The sequence below is a fragment of the Petaurus breviceps genome, unplaced genomic scaffold, assembly GCF_028583685.1.
Source record: "Petaurus breviceps papuanus isolate PSGF00001 unplaced genomic scaffold, PetGlider_PUasm1.0 90895, whole genome shotgun sequence".
NCBI classification, from domain to species: domain Eukaryota; kingdom Metazoa; phylum Chordata; class Mammalia; order Diprotodontia; family Petauridae; genus Petaurus; species Petaurus breviceps.
The window spans coordinates 10,987,191-10,995,081 of record NW_027187372.1 but is presented as its reverse complement, the minus strand read 5'-3'; the positions used below and the strand labels follow the sequence as shown (position 1 = coordinate 10,995,081).

The window sequence follows — 7,891 nt, the reverse complement described above, 5'->3', positions numbered from 1 at the left end:
ATGATGATGATGATGATGATGATGATGATGATGATGATGATGATGATAAACTGGGTTTGGGGAAGATGACACTATACTGTATAAAAATGAGCTCTACTTTGGACATTGAGTTTAGCTACCTATGGTGTAGCCATTGTGAAAAGTATCTTCCAAAATACTTAGGAAAGGAAAAGAAAGTTGTGCCTATTTTGATCATACAAGAGTAACCACATTTCGTATATTTAAGAAGTCACTGAATAATTTTGGGGGGTAAAAATGTTCAGGGCTGTTAGTAGTAGGGGTTGTAAGATGAATATTCTATTAATAGTTAATAAGCCAACAAAATAAATAGATAAATGAAGAATAGCACAGCTATTTGTAATAAATCCTCAAAACTTTCCTAAAGAATTAACTAGAAAATTTAATACCTAGAAAAATAATCAACAAGTAGTTATTGCATAATATTTGTAGATTTCACAACTAATAATTTATTTAAATTGGAAGATATTTCAATACCTTTGACATCAACTGACCTTCATCATACTTATTCTAGTTCCACAACAATGTGCTAGGTGCTACAGAAGATGCGAAAATGAGTAAGAGATAGTCAAAGCTCTTGAGGATCTTACTAACAAAATGAAGAAGAAAAGTTACAGAAAAAATAAATAAAGAAGCGTGTAATGAGTAACATTATGAGAGACATTTTATACTTAGACATGGCATAATATTTATCACTATGCACAGAAACAAAATTCTCATGAAAGCTCACATACCTTAGAATAAGAAATCAAAGTCTTAAATATAGAAGCATGATCATTTAAAACATGTCTGTGTAAAGGATATTAGCATATGATAAGTATAGCCTATCAATTAACCTCTGCAATACTATCTTAACTTGCCAATAATAACAATTTTCAGCAACTTTTTTTTGTCTTCACAAAAAACAGGCACGTACATCTGATATAAGCATAAAAAGAAGTAAATAACTAATGATATCCTAAATTCATAGTATATTTTATTATAAGAAATGCTAATTTTTAAAAAGTAATTTTATATGGTACTTCATTTATTCTACAAATATAGTTCTTTAGATAAAGAAGAATAAAGTTTGATTTTCTTATCTCAGTTCTCATGCACACAGAGTATTCAAATACATTTTAATATTTAATATACAATTCAATATTGCTGAGCATTCAATATGTTCCATGTACTAGGTTATGTGGAGAATTCATAGGAAATGAAAAAAAATAGACAAATAAACAACCAACTATCAAGATCCCTATATTCAAGGTCTTCAGATTCTAATGAAAGAAACATGCACAAAATTCTCTTCCCGTCCCTCTTTCCTTCCCTCTCATATGTGTGTGTGTATATATATGAATTTGAACTTATGAATATGAGTCTTCCAGATTTCAAGTCCAGTGATCTATGAACTGCACTCCCTAACTTTCCCTATAGTGGCACCTAGGTTTTGCAGTGGATAGCACCCTGGGCCCAGAGTCAGGAAGATCTGAATGTAAATCCGAACTCAGACACTTACTAGCCATGTGACCTTGGGCAAGTCACTTAACACTGATTGACATAGTTTACTCTTTTTTAAAATGAGATGAAGAAGGGAATGGCAAATCAATCTAGTATCTTTGGCAAGAAAACTCCAAATGTGGTCACAATCAAACATGACTAAAAGGACTCAACAACAAGAAAGGGAGGGGCAGCAATATGCATACATAGTTATATTGTGAAAGACCAAATACACTTTCCTCCATCCCATTCCACAACCCTCCCACTCCACCTTCTCCCTTGACCTCATGCCCCTTCAAAAATACTTGCCTCTAACTACCCTCTCTTCCAATATGCCCTCACCTCTATAAGCCCCTCCCATCCCCTACCCCCCTATTATCCTATAGGGTAAGATACCCAATTGAGTGTTTATGTTATTCCCTCCTCAGGCCAAATTCAATGAGAATCAGGTTGTCCTATTCCCTTTCACCTTCCACTCCATTGCAACAGTTTTCAGATGTGGGTGCTTCCAACTTTCCTCTTCCCCAACTTGCCCTCCCTTCCATCATCCCCCTCTCATCCCCTTCCCCCCTACTTTCCCGTAGGATGAGATACCCCATTTAGAGTATATGTCTTTCACTCCATAAGACAAATTCAATGAGAATAAGGTTGATTCATTCCCTTTTGCCTCCCTGTTCTTCCCCTCCATTGTAACAGTTTTCCCTTGCCTCTTCTATGTGAGATGATTTATCCCATTCTCTCTTTCCCCATCTCCTCTCATTCTATTCCTCTCTCACCTCTCAATTTAAGCTTTTAAGTCCCTTCTTTTATCCCTTCTTATTCAATTGTTCCTGTGCCCCTTGTCTATATATACCTGTACACATATATACACAAATTCACATATATATTCATAAGCTCATATAGGCATATATATGTATTTATACACACACACAAACACACACACACATATATTTCTATTCCCTTCAACTATTCTCTTACTGAGAAAAGTTTCATAAGTTACATTTATCATTTTTCTATGTAGAAATATAAATAGTTCAACTTTGATAAGTTCCTTATGATTCCTTTTTCCCTGTTTACCTTCTCATGCTTTTCTTGCTCCTTGTATCTGAATGTCAAATTTTCTATTTAACTCTGTTTTTTTCAGCAAGAATGCTTGAAAGTTCTCTATTCCATTGAAAGACCATATTTTCCCCTGAAACATGATACTCAGTATTGCTGTGTAGGTGATTCTTGGTTTTACTCCCAGCTCCTTTGCCCTCCGGAATATCATATTCCAAGCCCTTCAATCCCTCAGTGTAGAAGCTACCAGATCCTGTGTTATTCTGATTGTGTTTCCACAATATTAAAATTGTTTCTTCCTGGCTGCTTGTAATATTTTCTCCTTGATCTAGGAACTCTGGAACCTGGCTATAATATTCCTACGAGTCTTACTTTTGGGGTCTTTTTCAGGAGGTGATGGGTGGATTCTTTCAACCTCTATTTTGCCCTCTGGTTCTAAAACATCAGGGAAATTTTCCTTGAGAATTTCATGAAGGATGATTTCTAGGTTTTTTTTTACATCATCGCTTTCAGGTAGTCCCATAATGTTTAAATTATCTCTCATGGATCTATTTTCCAGGTCAGTAATTTTTCCAATGAGATGTTTCACATCGCCTTCTATTTTTCATTTGTTTGTATCTGTATAACAGTTTATTGATTTCTCAAAATGTCACTAGCTTCCATTTACTCCAATCTAATTTTGGAGGAATGATTATCTTCAGTGAGATTTTGAGATTCTTTTTCTATCTGGCAAATAAGGCTTTTTAAGGCATTCTTCTCCTCATTGGCTTTTTGAGCCTCTTTTGTCATTTGAGTTAGTCTATTTTTAAGGTGCTATTTTCTTCAGTCAGGTTGTTGATTTTCTTTTCATGATTTTCTACCATCATTCTCATTTCTCTTTTCAATTTTTCCTCCATTTCTCTTATTTGGTATTCAAAATCCTTTTTAAGCTACTCTATGGCCTGTAACCTGTTCATATTTTTTTGAAGCTTTTGTGCTGGAGGTCTGACTTCATTGTCTTCCTCCTGTTCCATTCTTTGATCTTTTTTCCCCAAAAATAGGAATCCAAAGTTGGATTGCCATGCTTGCTTTGCTTCCTTTGCTTGCTCCTTACTTGACTTTTGAGTTTTTGTTACAGTATAACTCTTCTTCCAGAGATGAGAACTTTGTTCCAAATCACTGGGGATTTTGCAGCTGCTGGAACTATTGGTTGGTTGCCCTCTCTGAAGCCTCCACTGGCTCTACAACCTAATCATGAACCCCAGGACCTCCAGCCTAGACAGCAATCCAGATCCAAGCAGTTTAAAGTAAAATCGATTATCCCTCAGATTGGTTGTTAGGTCCTCCTACAATCTGTAGGCCAGGAGCTCTGAAGCAGCCATGCTGAGGTGGGTGCACAGCTGCTGTGCCTCAGCTGCTTCTCTCTTTGGGGGGCACAGGCCTGTCTGCACTCCAAAACCCACTGTTTCCAAAAAGTCCTTACTGACTTCTCACTTTGTCTTTGGCATTTATGAGTTGATAATTCTGGAAACCATCAAAGCTGCTGATGATCCACTCTTCCCAAATCCTTCTAGCTGGCAACTGGTCAGTGGTTGCCCTCTAGTATTCCTAGAATTGAACCAACGCTGTGATTCTGACATAAATCCCAACTAGGCAGAGAGTGTGATCTTTGTGATATATTGATATAATTATTTGTTGCTTTTCTGGAGGGGGGAAGGCAGGGCAATTGGGGTTAAGTGACTTGCCTAAGGTCACACGGTTAGTAAGCTTTAAGTGTCTGAGGTCGGATTTGAACTCAGGTCCTCCTGACTCCAGTCAGTGCTGCATTCACTACGCAACCTAGCTGCCCCCAAAGCAAACATTTAAATTTTGTTGTTGTTGTTGTTGTTGCTGTACTTTTGGAGGGGGGAGGCAGGGAAACTAGGGTTAAATGACTTGTCCAAGGTCACATGGATAATAAGTATTAAGTGCCTGAGTCTGGATTTGAACTCAGGTCCTCCTGACACCAGGGCTGGTGCTCTCTTCACTATGCCACCTAGCCTTCCCTTGATATAATTTTCTTGCTAGTATTTTATTTAAAAATTTTCCATCAATATTTGTCAGGGAAATAGGTTTATAATTTTCACTTTTGTTGTTTGTTTTATCTCTTCATAGTTGAAGTATCAGCACCATATTTGTCTCATTATCGGAATTTGGTAGGACTCCTTTTTCTCCTATTTTTCCCAAATACTTTAAATACTACTAGCATTATTTGTTCTTTAAATATTTCGTAGACTTCACTTGTGAACCCATCTGGCACTGAGAAGTTTTCTGAGCAAATTCATTAATTGCTTGTGCAATTTCTTTTTCTAAACTGGACTTCTTTATGGATTATATTTCCTCATATGTTAATCTGGGTAATTTATATTTCTAAAGTATTCATTCATTTTGTCCAGATTGTCAGATTTGTTGACATTTAATTAGGGAAAATATTGCTGAATGATTGTTTTAATTTCTTCTTGATTGGTGGGGATTTCATCCTTTTCATTTTTGATACTGGAAATTGGTTTTCTTTTTTTCAATCATTTAACCAATGATTTATCTATCTCATTTTTTTCACATAAAACCAGCTCCTACAGTTTTCATATTAGCACATTAGATATGTTTTTTTCCCCATTTTATGAAACCCACATTTGGGTTTTAGGATTTCCAATTTGGTGATCAGTTGGAGGTTTTTATTTTATTTTTTTGAGTTTTTCAAAAATTATATTCCCAATTTATTGATCTATTCCTTCTCTATTTTGCTGATGTAAGAATTTAGAGAGATAAAATGTCCCTTAAGTAATGATTTTTCTACATCCCATAAACTTTGGTATGTTGTCTCATGTTTGTCATTACCTTTGAGGCAATTGTTTATTGAGAAAAAAGATGGATATATTGGCACTGGACCAGGGGCAAGGGAAGGCAGGGCCACAGTCACCCCAGCAGCCTTCATTTAGGCTATCCCCGTGATGGCTTCCTCTAGGTGCCTGTGCCCAGTCCTGGAGGGTGAATCCCCTGAAGAGGTGAGATAAGGAGGAGGAGTCAGAGCAGGAGGAGGGTTCAGTCTTCCTGTCCTGCAGAGCACTGCATCTTCCCTCTTTGGTGGAATATGGGGATGCAAATTAATACCAGTGGGGGAGGTGCTTTTCCTCATGCAGACATCAGTCCACTCATAACTGGACCAAGACCACCAAGATGATATTTGGCAGAGAACATGGAAGGGTGTAATTCCACCATCCATGACACCAGTGTCTCTGCTGGGGTCAGAGCACTTCATGAGCAGGTATTACTTCTTGAATTTACACTTGTCATTGAAGATCATCAGTTAAAAGCCCATAAAACTCTCCTTGCAACCCACAGTGACTATTTTAGGATAATGTTAAGAGCTGACATGAGGGAGCAAGATGAGGACACAGTTCATTTGATAGGTCCGAATGCTACAGGCTTTAGCCATGTTCTACAATTAATTACTATGGAATTATAGAACTGAGCATGAAAACTATTCAAGAAAACATGCATGCTGCCATATATGTTCAATTCATAAAAGTGGTGAAGTTCTTCTGCTCTTTTCTCTTAGTCAAAACCTGTTTAGAAAATTTTGCAAAAATTATGAAAATCTTAGATGATTTTGGTGTAAACATCAAGGTAGTCAAGAAGTTGATCTCCTTTCTGTTAGAGAGCTAATCTCAAGACTTGACTTCCTGTACTATCTGAGCCTTGAAAAACTTATGTCTTATTTCGATGATGACTCTCTGAGCAGGTTTTCAGAGATAGAACTGTATGAGGCTGCTCAGTCTTGGATATGGTATGATAGATAATGCTGGAGACATACCAATGTCCTCATTCAGAATATCAGGTTTTGTTCAATCACCCCATCCAGTGATTTTGAGAAGGTTCATGCCTTTGAAAGCAATAGATTGTATTTCTCATTTAGCTAGGTCACTTGTGCCTAACATAGGTGAGAGAGCTATACCTGTCAGAAAGGGGAGAGGTTAGTTTGGCTAATAATGTGTGGACATTAATTTTTGAAGTATCTAGCTTGTTTTCTTTTTGAGTGAAAGATAAGTAACTTGGGTTTTATAACATCTTATTAGGATCTAGGTTTTTTTTGTTTTGTTTTATTTTATACTTAATCTTAAATAGACTTATTTTAAGTGATATATAAGGTATTTACAGATAGAATGCTATGTATTTTGTTTAGCTCTTCTTTTCAAAAAGTGACTGACTTTGAAGTGAGCAAAGCTGTGTTTTTTTTTTATTTTGACAACATTGAAACAGTTAACTTGTTCTGTTATGTAGAAATTGAAAGCAGACAGATATTTTAGAGTTTTATGTCACAAAGTACAATATTCCCTTGTCCATTAAGGAAATATGTTAATCACACACACACACACACACACACTAATAAGATCATTATTGCTATAGCTAAAAGCTTGTAGATATTAGTCATTTTTTTTATTCATTTTACCTAGTCTTGTTGTTGCTTGTAGTGTGAACACTGATCAAATTTGACTGTCTAATGCTTCTCTGTAAGTAGAGAAAATGTTCCTAGGCTCTATTTTGATCAAAATGACCTTTTGCACTTTGAGGCCTGTCTATAAGCTTAAAAACAGTCGTTTTCCTAGATTTTTTCTTTTACTTTTATGACCTGTGTCTCACCTGTAATTACTTTTTGCCCACAGAAGACAAAATAATTTTCGAAATTGCTTACCTTATTTGGCTTCTAATCTCATTTTTATTTTTTGAGCTCAGTTTCCCTGATCTGTGCTTTCTTTTCTAAGTTTATACATACTCAGTCCCCAAATTAAATCTTTTCCTGGCATTTATTCTGAGACATGAACCTTCTGAAATGACATCTCTTTATATTACTAGAAAATTAGGAATATTATGACTTTGAAACATCATGGTATCTGATATTTTTTTTTTCAGGGGTAGTGAGGTAGGGAGAATACTAAAGTGTCATTAACTACTAGAGTCATTTGAAAGAGTTTCAATTCAAGGAAGTACATAATACTTATTTGAAATTTGTGAATATGAGAAGCAAGAAAAACTAAAGACTAGACTACATTTCGTAAATATAATTTCTGATAATCAATCTCAAATGGCCAACCCTTTCTAAAGGCATTTGCCTTTTACTTTTATTTACTTTTGATTGATACCTTTAACATATAAAGAAAAATCATAGCTTCAGACATGATATAAAATACTAATAGAGATAGGCTGACACATTACTATCACAAAATCAATCTTTGCAGTTTGACCTTTTATTGAAAGTCACTGCCAAGTATATATATATATATATATATATATATATATATATATATATATATAT

General features: G+C 35.6%; 1 pseudogene; it reads left to right on the top strand.

Annotated features, from left to right (window-relative positions):
• Positions 1-5,761: 5,761 nt before the first annotated feature.
• Positions 5,762-6,497, top strand: LOC138151190 (kelch-like protein 15 pseudogene; annotated as a pseudogene).
• Positions 6,498-7,891: the final 1,394 nt, after the last annotated feature.